Source organism: Lissotriton helveticus, chromosome 4_1 (genome assembly GCF_964261635.1).
Source record: "Lissotriton helveticus chromosome 4_1, aLisHel1.1, whole genome shotgun sequence".
Classification (NCBI taxonomy): Eukaryota; Metazoa; Chordata; class Amphibia; order Caudata; family Salamandridae; genus Lissotriton; species Lissotriton helveticus.
The window spans coordinates 1,330,617,839-1,330,632,862 of record NC_136063.1 but is presented as its reverse complement, the minus strand read 5'-3'; the positions used below and the strand labels follow the sequence as shown (position 1 = coordinate 1,330,632,862).

The 15,024-nt window shown below is 40.7% G+C and overlaps 1 long non-coding RNA gene across 1 annotated transcript; it reads left to right on the top strand.

The window, feature by feature from the left end:
• Positions 1 to 8,585: 8,585 nt before the first annotated feature.
• On the top strand, positions 8,586 to 14,654 carry LOC144827511 (uncharacterized). Its single transcript, XR_013610225.1, has 3 exons — positions 8,586 to 8,666; positions 9,998 to 10,108; positions 11,722 to 14,654. It is a non-coding gene; the product is annotated as an uncharacterized LOC144827511 (long non-coding RNA).
• Positions 14,655 to 15,024: the final 370 nt, after the last annotated feature.

Below are 15,024 nucleotides of genomic sequence, written 5' to 3'. Positions count from 1 at the left end.
GCCCTGCTCGAAAATTTCTTATTTCGATTCCGGAAGAGCATCAGCATTTTACTCTTCCCTATCATGAGCATAAGCATCGAGAATCTTATCTGAATAATACATTTGTTCAAATGCTCCACCATACCCACGATGCCACGAATACTACAAACTGCTGGATTTGTGGTATGCTTCCAGCTCATCAAAAGAAAGGTGGAACGCCGTTTATTCCGCTTCCTTTTTCGCACAATGGTTCTTGTCGAGCCTGGTACACTCTTCTCTTTTCAAACAGAAAACCTGCAGTAGGTGGACTTCTCTTCCGTTTGAATAAAGATTGTTATCAAGATGAACATGGTTATCCTCAAGCGAATGGAACTATATGGGAGTGGGAAGAATATCGACCGGACAATGCTTCTACACCTTATGTTTTCACCCATACAAGAGACTCTACCACGAGCAATGAATCTGTAATTACTGTGACACGAACTAAAGCTAACCTCTGTGTGCAAAGTACTGGACGAATTCCAGTGGGAGTTAGTGAATGTGTTGTTGTGTTGAATATAGATGGAATAAATGATAGTACATTTCTGGCTTCACATAACACATATCTAGTATGTGGAAGTCATGGGTATCATAGATTACCTATAGGGTGGTCCGGTATTTGTTATGTATCTTTCCCATTACCCCCTCTTATCCTTGCACCTGCTTCTTATTACTGAGATTTTAAACTGTTTAAAAATATTTCCATGAACCGTTATAAGCGAACGATTCGGATTAATGATATCAACCAAACAGACACTAGTCTGCAGCAATATGTTGATTTTAATTTAGGCCTGTTCCCGTTTGTAGGTGGTGCCTTAAATAGCAGGAAAATACGACGATTAACTAGAGTTGTGGAAGCTGTCCCCAATGAAACTGCTGTAGCACTTGGTAACATTACTGAGGAACTGCAAATTGCTAGAATTGTAACTCTTCAGAACCGAATGGTCCTTGATGTTATGTTAGCAGATAGAGGAGGAGCATGTAAAGTCATCAGAAGTAGTTGTTGCGTGTACATTCCTGATAATTCATCCTCTGTATATGAAGCAATTCTTAAATTGCACAAGATAGCCTCTGATATTCATGAGAAAAACGGTACCTGGACATTTGTTGGATGGTTTTGGGCTTTGATTAACGCTTGGGGTTGGAAACTACTGACTATCCTGTGTGTTGCAATCGCATTGATTTTCACCTGTTGTATGTGTATACACTGTGGTCCAATGCTATGTTTTATGTGCGTAACTGCCTGCATACCGTCCAAACGAAATGCCGTAAAAGCGCAACAATCATTGGATAAAGAAGTGACCAATATAATGTGCATAGATATACGGGATGAATGCATAGATTATCCAAAAAGGGCAGATGTCTTTAGCTAACGCTAAAAGGGTCGTCTGTTGTATTTTGACTGCGATTGAGTTGAGCGTTAGCAAAAGACATCTGAGTTTTAGCCATTATCTTGACATTTAGCGGCATCCATTTTGAATTCACGGCAGCCATTTTGTCTGCCACGCGCTGCCTCGTGTCGACCATGTGCGTTGTCCTACCTTTCTGTTCATGGCCTTTGAATCTGCCCGGCAACAGTCTAATAATAACATCTCTGTGTTTTGCCGCTGACCGTTAGGGTTTGCATCTGCTAATGGTTAGCCCTAGATTGGAATGTGTTAGCCGAGACCCCAAGACTGTTAACTCCTCCCACTGATCAATTGTGCTTCTCGATATTACCTTGTATGGACAAAAAATGTGCTCTTATGCTTTGTACCGCCTTCTTTTGAGCCCCTGTGTAGGTATAAATAAACCATGTGTCCAGTAGCCCTTTGTGTTACTTCTCATAGTGCCGAAGGGTACTGTCTGAACTTTAGCACCACCTCATGAGGTGTAATAAACTCTAGGTTTTGCAATTCCAGTTTCCGTGCCAACTTTTTCCTTTGGGTCTGAGGACTTTGTGCGCAGAAGGGCGAACCCCTTGCACTAGCGGGTCTGGCTGAGGCCTGCACGACAATTTAACGGTTTTCTGTGCTAAAGTCACCATAACATGCAGAGCTGAATAAAAAAGACATATTTTTTACTACAGTTTTAGCATTATTCACATTGGGATCCCATTTGTCCTGCCCTTTCATTTTGACATATGGCAGCACAACAAGGTGACTTGCTGCGCTGCCATACGCCAAATTCTTATTGATCTGCCCCCAACCGTTGAACTAAAGTAATTTTGAAAATGAGCAGGAAAAAACGGCCATTTGTGACAACATTTTCAACTGTTATGTTTTATCACATTGGCCTAATTAAAAAAACATTACATATGCAAGACCCTTCTAATTGTGAGGATGTATATGATTTGTAGGTTCCATTACACACCGAGGTACAACTGAGCTGCACCATACAATAGTTTCTCATTGTGTACCAAGTATAAACCAAGAGAAGTGTGGCTCACTGGTTAGAGGAGGCAGACCTGGAAGCAGAGGTCAGCCCGGGACCAGGGTTCAATTCCCGGCTCGGCGGGGTCTTGAGTCCTAAAATGTCCATGGACTCGACAATTCTCGCTCCGGTGCCTACTTGATTCACGGGTTCACACTCTGCGACTCTGGGCAATAGCTTGCTTAATCTCCACAACGGCCCCTCGCGGCGGGATGCCTGACTTTCACCTTGCGGATACCCTGCCGGGGTTATCTCACAGGGGAATACCAGGACGGGTTCCCTAAGCAAGCGCTTAGAAACCGCTTGGTGATTTGCGCTATATAAATTCCTGTACATTTACATTTATTAACCAACACATATGGGGACATATGTAAAATGAAAAATGAGAATCAAGGAAACTCACATATTTCTGAAATGGGCACAAGTTAAGAAGTTTAGGAGCAGTGGCTAAATCTCTGACTTTGTGCGCACCCGTACTAGCATTGATGTTGAGGGTACTTTTCAAAATATCTTCCTTATTACACACTGGCTTACTTTTGAAATGCATACATGCAGCGAAATCGAATTGGTAAAAACAAATGTTCTACTTTTCTATGTTCCCACGTGTCTTCAAATTAAAATGGCATCTCACTTGTGTTGTTAGGACAAGCTCTTGAGACATGAAATGTGCCAAAACCCAATATGGACGCATCACTTTCTTCAACTGAACACTCACCCTTTTTTCCCAATGTGCGTAGCTGTAGATTTTGGGCCCTAGTTCAGCTGGCACCTAGGGAAAGCTAGCCAGCTTAACCATTTCTGAAAACAAAAAACCCAGGGGATTCAAGGTGGGGAGAATTGCATGGATCTCACCAAGTTTTTCTTTCCAAAATCCATTGTAAACATCAAACTTTGATAAAAAAACATTATCAACACATTTATGTGATTAAATGGTACGGAATCTGCAGTAAGCTACAACATTTCTTCCAATCAGCATTCCCCTAAGTCTCCTGATACAAAATGATACCTCACTTGTGTGGGTAAGCCTAGTACCTGCGACAGGAAATTGCCCAAAATGCTGCATGGATACATCACATTTTTCCACTCAAATACATAGAATATTTAATAAAGCTACACCTGATAGTAATAGGCTGACTAATACAGTACTTTCAATATATATTGTTATTATTTGAAACATTATAATCTAATGAGTGGGCAATAAGTATAATATTGGCATCTTGTGCTCCCAAACACCTGTCGACCATACTGAAACACATCATCACGCATAGTGCGTAAACCAGAAAGACTTCTTAAAACAATCTCAAGCAGTTGTCAAAGTACTTATTGCGGACATTCTTCTTATTTGATACCTTAATCATCCGTTTTGTCCTAAAAAGTGATAAATTCACATATTTGTGTGTCATCACTTCACACTAGATATTGCCACTATATATACATGTGTGTGTCTGATACTTACACAGGTCATAAATTGTGCCCAAGTGAGCAAACAGTATAAGATATTCTTTATATCCACAATATTGACTGTATCTCGGTAGTACACTTTCTTCCAATTTTAACTAGTATGACACAATATAATGTGAGACTAATCATTGGCAATATAACATAATTCTGCACTGAGAAAATATATCTCTGTGGTATTGAGCCTCATTAGGCAATCACATCATGTCTTCTTCACATGTAGTTCCTCTTATGATTTATCTATAAATGTCAACAAAGTTGAAGTCACATGTACCCATTGCGGGCAGAGTCAAATATCTATCATGCTTTCCACAATAATCACGTTTTAACATGCCCGTCTCCAAACAGATGAGTGTGATTGAAAAAAAGAGGATTTTAAAGAAACCAGAAAAATAATAAATAAAGAAAAAGATATCACAGCTCTTTTGAGTTTTCAACTCTTTGGTCTCACATGGAGAAAAGTAGAGGAAACGAGCCCTGCCACACAGGCATCAGTGTAGCATAGATGTAGTTGGTCCACTTCTTTTGAAGTAGTATTCCACCCTGTCTAAACAAAACACAAGCCACCAAATTCATATTAAAAACAAATATCACTTGTGCAGACACAAAAAAAGAGAGAGAAATGAACTACTCTTCAAATCAATTTCCCTTTTTACTACTCACCAAGAGGTAACTTACTTTCGTGTCATGCAACCGCATGGACAGGTGATGCAGTATTAACTTATTTCTCCCAAATGATAAACATCTCCTCATCCATATTCAGAACTTGCGGAGCCTTAAAGTCCTAATTCAATATATACCTAGATTCTAACTGTCTAATTTTGCGTATCTGACTCCTGCCTCTCATAGAGATAGGAATTCCATTAAGAACATAGTGACCTAACAGGTCTCTGTCACCTTTGTGTGTTGCTTGAGTGGCATGCCACAGGGTATTGTTTATCCTTGTATTTTATAGCTTGCGTATGCTTCTGCACACATACCTTCACTAGAAATGTAGTTTTACCTATGTAAATGTTTTCACAAGAACATACAGAGCATGCACACAAAAATCAGAATGGCAAGTTGGATATTTCTCAATACATTTGTGTGTTTTACTAAGAGGAGAGAAGTATTGTTTCATATTATGACTACACTTTCAGGGTTGGCAACTTCCACCTTTGTAAAAGCCCTCTGTTATCATAGGTTTCCTGGCTTTGCTCGGGACCTACATTCTGCACAATTTGTGTTTTAGAGATTTACCTTTCCTGAAAGTAATGTTGCAATGACTATCCAACATGTCTAAAAGCGTGTTCCTTGTTTTCAGTATATTCCAGTATTTGTTAAGTGTTTTCCTTACATCTGGGCCTTATCAATGAAGATTGTAATATATCTAGCCACAGAAAAGACCTCTAGACTATGGGCCAGTTTCGAGGCCAAAGATTATCTTTACAACTCTTCTGAGCTTTTTCAGGTGCACTCTTTAATACACTCTCTGTATCCACGTTCTCTGAGCCTGGTTGTCATCACTTTATACTCTTCATAAAAGGTGGCATCAGAGCTGCAATTTCTATGACTCCGAAGGTATTCTCCATATGGGATACTGTTTATTAGATTTCTCAGGTGGCTACTTTGTGCATGCCTGCTGTCCTCTTCCTATGTAGTTTAGATTTTGGTTTATTCCCTTCATCTGTCACAAAAATCAGCACTTACTTTACTGATGTTACCTTCAAACTTCAAGTTATACGTGTTATCATTTAGTTTATCACTGAAATTAGATGCCTGGTCCTTCTCACCTATCCATATCATGAACAGGTTATCTATGTAGCTTGTCCACACTACTACATATGTGCTAAACTCCTCTATGGTCACAGACACTTGCTGCTCTTGTCACACTTTAGAAAGTTGGCGGAGCTTGGAGGAAAGTAGGTGCCTTTGCCGTACCCTTAGCCGTGCCCTGAATTTGTCTGTACCCCTGGCTGTTAAAGGCCAAAAATTATTGTCAAAACAGAATTCTCTCATGATCAATAGTGTCTTTGTGCCGAAAAACAGAGAAAGTTTCCTTTAGAAAATGTCCGCACACTTGGAGTCCATCACTATGTTGAGTACGTGTATATAGGTGGGGCATATCCAAGGTAATTACAAAAGTAGTGATGCTAGGTTCTGGGATATCTTAATGTTTCTTCTTGGATCGTCATATTTGTGGCTGAATGTTAAGATTCTGCCACATTGCTAATCCCTCTGAACCAGAGCAAATTTCCTTTGTTTTTTAAGAAAATCTCTTCTTCATGTTTAGTCAACCTTTTCATAATTTCTTCCATTTTCCCCTCAACAATTTTCACTAATTCTTGTCTTCCAAGTGGTGGCTCTGCAGCCTTGGACCCATTGGGCAGAACCTATGCAGTATGATGCATCTCTTCACAGATTTAATTCAGAACCGCCCCTACACGATGCATGCCTCTATTGCTGGACTTTGAATCGAAGCCCACAGCCTCCTCATAGCCACCGCTGCATGATGCATCTTCAACACAGGCCTTCACATTGCAAGGTCCTCATTGACAGAATCCTTGACAATGACACAAGACCTGTTATTGCAAGCCTCAGCAATTCTTCGTACCAGCTGGTGCACTACACATCTTTGACACAAAACTTCACATTGCAAGCCCTACATTGACAGCATCCTCCATGATGATGCAGGGCTTTGCATCACACCTTCGCAGCTCCTGGGAACTGCTACAGCATGACACATTCTGGATGCAGAGTATTGCAACACTCTGCAACCAGGATTCAAGTACTCTGTTCATCAGACCTAACTGATTCCCGGTAATTGGCCCCTGCTCCATTGTAGTCAGCCTGAATTTATGACTTTGCCCTGTTCCAGCATGACTAGATACCCATAGTTGATGGTTTCATTTTTCTAGTTACTATTTTCACTTACATCTTTACAATTGCAAATCTCCATTTCTCCTGATTAGAATATTTTTGTTTTTGGCCCCTGCTCCATTGTAGTCAGCCTGAATTTATGACTTTGCCCTGTTCCAGCATGACTAGATACCCATAGTTGATGGTTTCATTTTTCTAGTTACTATTTTCACTTACATCTTTACAATTGCAAATCTCCATTTCTCCTGATTAGAATATTTTTGTTTTGGTGTCAAATAATGTATTATATTTGACTCTATTTTTCTACTATATGACATGCTGCTCCATTCTATGTTGCTCCATTCTATGTTGCTCCATTCTACAACACTGTATTCTACTTTATGCTCCTCCACTGTATGCCACTGTACTTCACAATATGACATTCTACGTCACTCCAGTCCACTTTATGACACGCCACTCGACTGTACAATATGGCACTCCACTATACAAAATGCCATGCCATTCCACTGGATGACATACCATTCCACTCTACCACTTGCCACTCCACTATATGCTGCTCCAGTCTGTGCCACTCCACTCCGGGCACTTCATTCCACCCCACAACACACAGGTTCACTCTATGACACACCACTCCACCCTATGAAATGACACTCAACTGTACGACATGCCACTCCACTCTACGCCACTCTTCTCCACACCTCTTCACTCTAAGACACTGTTCAATGCACCACTTTATGAATCACCACTTCACTCTACTCTATCACATGCCATTCCACTGTATGCCACTCCACTCTCAAACACTCAACTTTACTCTGTGTCCCTCCACTCTACGCAAGTCTACTCCACTCTATGACATATTACAACACACCACTGCCCTCCACTGTACGACACGTCACTCCATTCTATAAAACACCACTCAACTCCATGGCACACTACTTCACTCTATCACATGCCACTCTACTGCATTGTATGACACACCACTCCACTCTATACCAGTGCAGTCTTTGCCATTCTACTTTACGCAACTCCGCTGTGTGGCATGGCAATCTACACCACAAGACTGCATAACACTCCACTATATGCCACCCCATTCTATGCTACTCCACTATATGACACTCCACTCCACTGTATGACACACCACTCCAAGCTACAACATGTCACTCCACTCTGCAGCCCTCCGCTCCACTTTATGCCCCTGCACTCTAAAACACTCTATGATAAACCATTCAATAACACTCCACTCTGTTCTATGACCCGCCACTACACTCCATACCACTACACTGTACAAAACGCCACTCTACTCTATGCCAATCAAATCTATACCACTCCATTATACGCCTTTCTACTGTATGCCATGACACTCAACATCACAAAACTGTATTACATGACATGCTACGACACTCCAATCTACGGCATTCTACTCCATGCCTCTTCACTCTACTCCACTCTACAACATTCTATTCTACGACAGTTCATTCTAAGACACTACACTCTACCACACTCTTCTCCACTATACTCTAGGACACTCCACTTAATGACACTCTACTCTATGATTCAAAACACATTTTTATTAAAAAAGGCAGAAATACGGTGAAGGATTCAGTTTAGGATTAGAAACAGTTAGAAAAACTTTGTTATTTTTTATAAAACGTAAACTATACAAATATTAGAAGTTAAAATGTATAGTTATAACTTAAAGTTTTAAATACCACTGTACCCCAAATTTTCAATATCTTATGCTTTTCTGTACACAGTTTTATGAACTCGCCAGGCAAAGTAAATAAACTCAAACTTCTGCCCCTACTAGCTGGTCTCCACTTTATTTTTTCTCTTTTCAGGACAGTCTTCTATAGCCAACCCCCACTTGTCCCATCGGACTGAAGCAGCCTCCATCCTTGCCATTCCTTCTGGTGCTCCTTGTAAGTCATTGTGAAAAGTTTCTACCTTTAACTCTGTATACATTAGGGTCTACTGTCTTTTCTCTAACTTCCCCCTATCTACTTTAGTGTATACTTTAGCTACGCAAACCTGCCTCCTTGAGTTTCTTTCATATTCCTCTGGAAACCGCAGCTGACTTCCTCCTGTCTGTAGCTTTCTTCCCCAGCCATTTTATTAACCTTTCTATCATCCGTCTTTCACATGTCTTTTGTTAACAGAAGATTGCCTGTAAAGCGTAAAGGAACACAGGCCTACATATTCTCACCATGTAGGTTGACATGAGGCTAATTGAGCAAAGTCCATAGTACAGATATGGTTTTCATGGACCCAAGCAGGATGTCATTTAAAGTTCTGTAATGCCATGACAGCACAGCATGGCGAGATATCACCATACGTCCATTCCCTTTACTTCCATCCCATCATTCTTTTTTCAATCATTTCTGCGCCATGCTCCTACATAATGAAAAAAAATATTAATTATCATTGAATGGTTGGCTACTTACTTGGACCATTAGACATTTCAAAGTGATAATTTTGATAGTAAATATTGGGCCAGAAGTACAACCTGTTTTGCAACCCGTTTGCGCATGCAAAGCCCTACAGGGCCATGTGCAAAGCTTATTTAGCAGTACCAATTTATTTGCGACTCTCTAAATAGATTTTGAGACTCGCTATCAGGAAGGGACTTTCCCTTCCTAATAGCGACTCAGAAGCCATGTGAAAATATTTTGCAATTGCACTCTCTTCAAGAAGGTGGTAATGGATCACAAATGGTAAGGGTCCACAGGGGCCCCTTCCCCTTTGTGACTGGCTCAAAAAGTATTGTTTAAGAGCAGGCAGTGGTCCCAGGGACCACTACCTGCCCTTAAATATGAAACAAAATCATTTCATTTTTCTTTTTTTAAATGCAACTTGGTTTCCTTTAAGGAAAACGGGCTGCATTAAAAAAAACTGCTTTATTTAGAAGCAGTCCCAGGCATGGAGGCTACCTGAGCACAGCAGGCCAACATACCTGAGAGGGACAGCCATTCCCAATAGGATTGCAAATTGCGAGTGCCTCGTGAATATGCACGAGGCAGGCAATTTGCCACCCCATTTGGAATCGCAATCAGTGTCGCAGACACTGTAGTACATAGCATTTTGCAAGCACAAATTGCAAGTCGCAATTTTGACGCCATTTGCACCTCGCAAAATGTTTGGTCGTACATCTGGCCCAAAATAACCTAACATTAGTGATGTATTACTTTGTAAAATATATTGAGAGGGTAACTTATAGCAGGTATCCAAATATGTGTGTTATGTTTTTGTCTAGAACTGGAAGTACTCCAGGTTCCTTCAGAGGAGCACAGAGATCACCGTCAAGTAGAGGGAGAAGTAGTGGCTGCTGGGACAAGTGACAAGTTACTTTCCTTTTACAATAAAAGTACTGTGTTTGTTAAATTATTCCTTGCTTTCTTTTAAGCCCATGCAGTAATCCTTTCAGAATTTATCCAGCCTATAATGTATCTATATCATCCTCCCTACAATTCAATTGTTAAAAGAAAAGGTGCGAAGCCCAGTGCCCACTCACCTATAATTTACTCCATCCTTCCTGTTCTATTCAGCCCATACATTGAAATCCCACCAAGGCATGTGCAACATTTCTCCCATAGGGCCAGATGTAGGTGGCCAATTACCGGTCGGTAACGGCCGAATTCGGCCGTTACCGACCGGTAATTGGATTTTGAGATGTAGGGCCAGTCATTTTACAGAATCGGTAAATTTACCGATCGGTAAATTTACCGATTCTGTAAAATACCGATTCGGTAAATTTGAGATGTAGGTGGGACTCTTCTGAGTCCCACAAGCCTTACCGAATCGGTATTTTACCATCAAATCCTATTTGATGGTAAAATACCGATTCCGGTGTGCATGCACATGTGTGCATGCACACCTCTGCCATGTGACAGGCAGACTTGCCCTTGGGGCATGTATGCCTGCCACATGGCACCCGGCCCGTTTTGGGGGGGGCCAGAGGGTGTCAAAGTGACACCCCCTGCACCCTTGTGAAATTCGGTATTTACCGATTCGGGAAATACCGAATCGGTAATGCCCATTCATTCCTATGGGCATTACCGGTCGGTATTTACCGAATCGGTAAATACTGAATTTTACCGATTCGGAAAAAAAACATCTGGATTTCCCTACATCTCCCCCCTTCATATTTACCGACTCTTAAATACCGAATCGGTAAAATTCGGTATTTAAGAGTCGGTAAATATTACTTACCTACATCTAGCCCATAGTTTCTGCCCAAGTGACTACTTTCCCGGCTTTATTACTGTTCCATCTTCTTCCTCCCATTACCCATGAGACTAAGCCTACCAGTAAATGACACCCAGCCAATCGCTTGACAAACATAAACTTAGGCCAAGTCTGCTGTTTTACCTACCTAACCTTACTCATTACTGTCACTTACTTACCCCATAATAATGGCAACAATTTTTGAACAGAATTATATTGGGTAGAGGGTGTGGTGTGGAATTCATGCAGTAGTGTTACTCTGGGTGGGACTCAGGAGGCAGTAGGAAGAATAACAACAGAGACATTGGAATTTATGATGAAAAACCAGTAGATATCCCAAAAAACCATGCTGCCCCTCCAGGATGTCTCCATTAATGTTACACATTATAGTCAAGTAAATTGTGCTGCATTAATCAAATGTGCCGTATTTATCAATGGGAATATATATTTATGTTTAGCAGCTCATTTATTATTTGACAAACATAAAACGTGTAGCAGGTGTCACCACATGAAATCATTTACATTTTTTCTCTTCTCTTAGTAAAAAGATCTATTTTTGATTATGTTGGTGGCCATGATTTAAATCAGACCACACACTGCTGCTGAATTGTGGGAAGTAAGTATGGGAAGAATTTATGTTTTGACAAGAATCATATGTAAGACATTCCATTGGCCCTAGGTGAATAGCAAACTTGTGGCTACTATACAATGAGTTGAGTACTATAATTCATGTTTTGTCTTTTTTCTTTGGAGCATGTAGTTATTCTTGCTGGATGACCTGCCGGGAAGCCCACCCTCAGTGGGACACAGTCACTCAGCTGAGCCTACTGGAAATGGAAACAATTGCAGTGGAGTAACACCAACTGATGGTGATTGAGGAGGAAGAGGCCTCCTGCTACCAGCAGGTCGGGCACTGTCAAGAACATTTCCACTCCCTCATGCAGCTGAGGTCCCCAGCTACCCAAACCACCACCCAAACCACCACCATCACACAACAGACAATGCCAATCTTCAGAAAATCCTGCAGTACCTTGAGGATATAATTTGGTCCAGCAGGCACTTTTGGTCCTGGAGGAGGCTGTGGAGGCCTATTTTTATGAGGACTGGGGGTGAGGATGGGAAGGACAGTCATGGACAGAGTGTTTTTGGTGTATGTCCTGTTAGAGTGAATGGGTGGCCCTGTTGTGGGAAGAGAGTTTGGGACTTTTATACTTTTATGTTCATTTAAAATAATGGATTTTATTTTCTTCATGAATATCTGTCTTTGCATTATTGGTTGAAAGAATAGCATCGTACACAGGTAAAAACAAAACACCATCGAAGCAATGATGACAAGGATGTTCTTTTTTGCACCTGTGCCATCACAAACCAATTGCCTGAATGTGTTCATCACCACCTCCTTCCATATTCTTAATATTTCCATACCTTATCTCATGTGCCATGTGTTGTTAACTACTTTACTTACTTTACCTCATGTAGTCCGGAACCCCCGGCAGACACTGTTGTAAAACAGAATATGAATGATGATATACAACCCTCCCATGTTTGCTTGATGAGGCTGAGCAGCACCCACTCTTCCAGTGTCATCAATATTTGTATACTACTTAAATGCCCTCGTTCTACCCTCTGTAACTAATAACCGCTAATCCCTCCTTCCCCAGAGCTTCTTTTCTTAGCTGGGTCGGTAAAGCAATGTCTTCTCCTTTGCAAATTATCAGCAGTCCATACCTTAATATAAGGATTTTGAAAGGGCCTCCTCAATGTTAGTGGAAGTGGAACAGTACACGATAAATGAACTTGGTGAGGTAAACTAGTGCAGCACAGCCACCAACTAGACTAAAAGAAAACAGAATGAGTAGAAATCCAAAGCTGAGACTACCATGATAATAATTACCAACATAGTGTTGAGTTATTTAATAATGTAAGCATAATGAACCCTTCAAGTCTCAGGAGGAGTCAAGAGGACTTGGCAGGAGGTTACTTCATCAGAATAAAATACATAGGGCGTAGACTTTAGACAAAAGTACAGCTAGACAAACACAACACATCAAGTTGATGAGCTTATCAAGTCTGTTGTGGAAGGAAGATGAATGTTCAGTTACTAAAAGCACACAGTTGTTCAGCCTCCAGACACTCGAGTTATCTAATCAATGTGCTACCTTTGTCTTGAAAAATAGAGAGGACTCATAAAGTTCCTAAGTAGTTATAGTTATGAAAATAAAAATTGTACAGTATAGGAATGGATAGTTTATCTGCATCCTTCTGGCATTGATCATCTTGGGTGCAGGGATGATCTACTAAGCTGGAGCGCTATGGGGCAGTCTTCTGACAAACAAGATGGCCTGTGGAGGGCAAAAATACAGTGTCAATATTGGATAGTCAATGTAAGCATATTGATGCCTGAGGAGCAAGATGGCATAGCCTGGTACAATGGTGTGGCATTAACTAGGAAGTGAAAAGATCCACAAATCACAGAAAACTAGTTTCATGAACCTTGCTAATCACTCTAACAATAACAAAATGTTACTGTATGTAATAAAGCAGACCACAATTTGATCACCTAATTAGAGTTTGCCATTTGAGAGACCACTCTGCATTTTTCTAATCAACAAATCTCCCAAATTCACAGGGGGATACCCCTTTGACTCCTCTTGTTTCCCATTTAATTAGATAGAAGGCAATGGTCCTTCTTCTGGTCATTGTAAACGGTATTGTAAGATTTATTATTTCAGCTGAAAGGAATATACCTGTGGTGTTGATAAGAACATGAAAATAATCTGGGGATTAGCAAATGTAGTTTAGTCTTGGTAAATAAACTGATTGGTCTCAGATGAACCTATAAATGATGGCCTTAAGTTAATGAAGGAAAGTGAAAGTATATATCCCATTATTTAAAAGGCAAGCATTGATGTAGAAGGATCTCCTTAAAAATACATTATCCTAGTGTAACTTACCAGACATTCCTACCCTCTACAAAATTAAGAATAATTTATTTGGTAGTACACTTTAATGCAAATAAGGTACCGGTTCCAAATGTTTGGTGTGCCTATGTCTGCCTTCCTCATGGAAGCGATACACAACATAAGGCAGTCTCTGTTTAAAAATATTCACTGGCAGCCCGATAAGGGAATCTAAGAAAGAATAGGGTTGGGAGACATCTTGTTCTTTAACTTCTTTGAAGAAAACAGAATCTTTCTGTTTCAGCAGACTATCAGAATTCGCTCATTTCAAAGTCAATGGTTGAATCGAAGTTTGACTTAGTCTTTCTCATCTGTCAATGCCCAGCCACTGACCCCCTTGCCATACTGATACTGATAGATCAATGGGTCTTGGTACAGGTACACCTCTGTTGGGTCATCCAGATAGTCTTTTGCCATTTTCTGGAATGTCATTGGTGCTGCCACATGCTGGGCCTTCACTGCTGAACTTGACATAAGTCCTGCTGAATGAAACTAACTTTATGTAGAGGTTGGCTGGGAACTTGTGTGGGCTTTTTGGAGCATCTGGACATAATGCTGGCTGCAGCAGCAAAGAATTTGAGCCAACAGCGCCACCCTGTGTATAGACTGAAGGCTGCACTTGAGAACTTCCTTCTAATCCTCATAATTTGGTGGATCTTCTAGATCAGTGAATTTATTAAAAAACCATTTAAGTAAAAAAAAGAAAATGAAAGTGAACAGTTTTGTTGGCACAGATGTAGTCTTTCGAGGACACAATCACTTTTTGCAGCCTTTGATTAGTTTACATGTAAAGGATTAAATTATGCACAAAAGAAACTGCTTCTTCAATGATCCTTGAGAGTATTTGCTCACCTTTTTCAACTGATCTCGCTGTCGGTGCAACAATGGGATTGCTTGGCTTATGGTACTAAAGTCCAGGGGCAGAGCCAGCACTAGACGCGGATTAGTATCCACATGCGGCCTGGGACCAATGCGTCCGTTCCTCCTGTAGAAATACGGTAACCTTATCAAGGTATACCTCACCTATCTAGAAACAGAGTGTTAAAAAAAACATGTAGTACTACACAAATTGTGTGAGTAAAGCATTTTTATTTTG